Source organism: Myotis daubentonii, chromosome 10 (genome assembly GCF_963259705.1).
Source record: "Myotis daubentonii chromosome 10, mMyoDau2.1, whole genome shotgun sequence".
NCBI classification, from domain to species: domain Eukaryota; kingdom Metazoa; phylum Chordata; class Mammalia; order Chiroptera; family Vespertilionidae; genus Myotis; species Myotis daubentonii.
The window spans coordinates 46,626,267-46,629,793 of record NC_081849.1 but is presented as its reverse complement, the minus strand read 5'-3'; the positions used below and the strand labels follow the sequence as shown (position 1 = coordinate 46,629,793).

The following is a 3,527-nucleotide window of genomic DNA, read 5'->3' as shown; positions in this document are numbered from 1 at the left end:
AACTACAGGAATGGAGGAAATGGTTTAAATAAAGTGGTGTGTTATTTATCCCTATAATGAGTAGTTTAACGGCGACAATTAGGAAGGAAATTCTACAAGCCTGAACTCCAGTTACTTATTACTGCCACTGAAAGTCAATTAAAGTATCTAAGTAATTACAGGGATTGGGATCATCTGTCATCTTGCAAATCACAGGAGAGGGAAGAGGCACTTGGTCTGTTTTGAAAACTCGTGATCTAGTCTTCCTCATGTCGGTTACCTTTTGGACGAGGGAGCGTGTGCGTGGGCTTGCCCCACACATCTGAAGATCTGTTGATCTGGGAGTTCAACAGAAATGTTCACTGGATTTCCATCCAACCTCAGTGGCTGTGCAAGGAGCAAGAGTCCAGGAGCAAGAAGGTGAGGAAGGGCCCATGCTTCCAGGTCAGTCACCCACACTCTCTTCAACTCAAGAGCAAAGGTGCCTTGTTCCTCCTTGTGCTCCTACTAGGCCAAGTCCTGTTCCCTTACCCACTTCAAGGCCAGCCTGCTCTCTACCATCTTCCAGGACCTCCCTCAGTCATCTTAGTCAGCTCATTGTCTCACATATTCCCATCATGATGTAAAAGACTTCTGTGCTTTTTTTCAGCCTGTTACTTAAGATGCATTCTTCCCCTCTCTCTGTCTAGCCAAATCCTCTCACCCTGCAAGGCTCAGCCAAAGTCCTGACTCCTCCTTCATGTGGCATCCGATACCAGACCCCTCCTTCTATGAATCGCCTATGGAGTTCCATGTTTACGGCTCAGTGGTTCTCAGATTGTGAACACTAGCAGGGGCTACATCTTACATCTCCACTTCTTGCTCCACATCTGGGATATATTTACACCCCAAAGTGGTACCTCCTGAGCTTTGGTTTCTGTGGTTGCTATAGTTTAGTCTCAGGTTTGGTTAAGTGTCTTAATCAACTATAGCTGGCATTCCTTCATTTGTCCACCCCGTCATTCATTCCACAGCGTGTTGAACAGCTACTTTGAGCAGGACATCAGAACTATGGCTTCTAAGTTTGACCTGGTGCTTCCTCTCCCACCACATTGCCTGAATGGGAAACTACATTTGCTCACACTCCCTGAGAGACGCAAATGAAGGAGTCTCTCAATGCTCATCATTCCTTCCTTGGCTAATGCTTGCAGGGAAATGGTCATAAAAACACATACAAAAGAAAAAAAATAGCTCTCACTCTCACTCCTGTGGCTCTCCTCAGAGCACTCTCAGTCCAAACCAGAGGACAAAGAGAGGAAAATATTTTCAAAATGATCTCCAAATGACTTCAGTTTTACATAAAGTTCAAGTTTGGTTCAAGGGATGGGCAGAACTTGGGTCAGCCAGCTATGTTAGGGTCAGCCAGACGTTGGGGTCAGCCAGCCATGTTTGGGTTGAATTAAGAACACTTGCTGTTCTTCACATCCCAAGACAGATATTGGAATTTTAACTTTCCCCCTTGCAGCCTCTTTCTGTTTTAAAAGTTCATTTCACCTTCAAGTGAGACTTCCCTGAGGATCTATTTTCTCATTCTCCCTTTTCATTGCATGTCCTTTGGTAGCTCCTATTCCACACCTGTGGTGTTTAGACTTCATATTTCCACTTGCATTTGCCACCAATATGTTGTTTGTGTAAAAATGAACATACTACATGTGTCCAAGGAGACTGATCAGGAGGAAACAAGAAGTCTGACTGATGGGAAAACCCACAAATGTTTTCGTTAATGTTTCTCCCTGTTTTGTGCAGGAAATGGTGCCTACATGAATGCATTGAACATAGGATGTTTATGTTCTAGGACATCAAATATAAAGGCAAGACTGACAATTTCAGCAACTTTAGGTCAGGTCAAAGGATGCTTAAACCCTTCAATGGCTCAAGCTTCTTACAATAGTCAGTACGTTGCACTGGAACCATTGTATCTGTGTTGTAACACCCACACCACCACCAAGTATGGGGGCATTTTGTGATGGTTCTTTGCTGCCTCCTGGGTTGGGATTTTCTGGCCTGAGCATACTAACATCAGTATGGGCCCACCGCATTATACACACACACATACAAATTCAGACCACCTTTGAAGTAATCAGTTTTCCAGGCTACTTCCTTGATCAGAACCCTTCTCCTTTTTAATTGAGCTTCACAATCAATGATACATTCATTTCAACCATAAAATACATATTTACTGACATCCACTATTACATGGCCTAGGACTAGGTGCCACTAGAGCATAATCTCATCCTATATTGGCAGCAAAGATGTCCAGGGATCATCCTGGTAGGTACAGCTTGGCACTTCCCCATGGAGGGGGACCCAGCTACAGCCCAGGCCATGCCGACATCCCACTGGACATAGATGAAGATGGGGACATGAGGGGACTGTGGTAGTCCCTGAAGCCTGTATGAGGATGTGAAATTCTGAGATTTGAAGACTGAATCATACTCTCTCCAATACCAAGTTTCTCTTCTGCGATCTGGGTGATTCACAGGAGCTTTTTCAGAAGCAAATGCTATAGCCAGAAGCGTGGATTATATGACTTTTATGTTGGTCTGCAATTGTTTATGAGCTCCAGTATTTTCATTGGGGGAAATTAACTTTTGAAATAAAACCAATAAAAACAAGGTTTCCTATTCTGACACCAGAATAGGATCCATGAGAGCAGGTCAAAGTGGTCATGCAATTCTTAAAGAACCGTTATGGTGGACCGATTGCTCTCAATGGGTGCTGGCAAGGTTGTCAGCTTTGTAGCTTATGCATTTGGACCGGTCATCCTAGGCCTCCATTAGGAGCTCTCATTGTCCTTGTTAACATTTACAGTTATGGTCATTCATGCTCCCAAACAAGAGGACACAGAGACATGGAGTGAAATGTCTTGCAAGGTGATCCACATTTTGTGATTGCTGCAATACTTGTGGTCATTGTAGTCCTGATATTAATCTCTTTGTTGGGACTTCACCATGAAAAACAAACATTCTTGTTACATAACCATCTGCTCTGTAAGTGGAGTGCTTTTAGTTGGCTATGTTAAAGGCCTGGGCATTACTTTAAAGAACTTTCTGCTGCAAAGCCTCAGCTGAGACATCCTTTGGCTTGGATTCTGCTGCTAATCCTCATAGCCTGTGTAAGTGCACATTAATTAGCTAAACAGGGCCCTGGACATATTGAACTCATATACAGAAACTCCATTGGATTATATATTCCTTATAGTATCAGTTTTAATTTGCTCATCTCGTCTTCTTAAGGAGGGGCAAGATATGCCTTTTGATGACATCAATGATACTCTGATTGGCTTCCTTAAAATCATGTGGGGATGATGATTGCATGCCTTTAAAGATATCTGATTAGTCTGGCAAGACAGCCTATGTCATTTTGATAAGTTGAAAAAAACAATGGGTGTATTCTCTCTAACATTCTTAATATCACTAATATTCTTAACAGCAATTAATAAAGTTTCATCTGAGAAATTGAACAGCTAACTGATGAAAGTACCTCCCAAAGAAATAGAGGTCTGACAG

At 42.8% G+C, this 3,527-nt stretch overlaps 1 pseudogene; it reads left to right on the top strand.

Annotated features, from left to right (window-relative positions):
- The first annotated feature begins 2,531 nt into the window (after positions 1-2,531).
- Positions 2,532-3,326, top strand: LOC132242526 (magnesium transporter NIPA2-like; annotated as a pseudogene).
- The last annotated feature ends 201 nt before the right edge of the window (positions 3,327-3,527 follow it).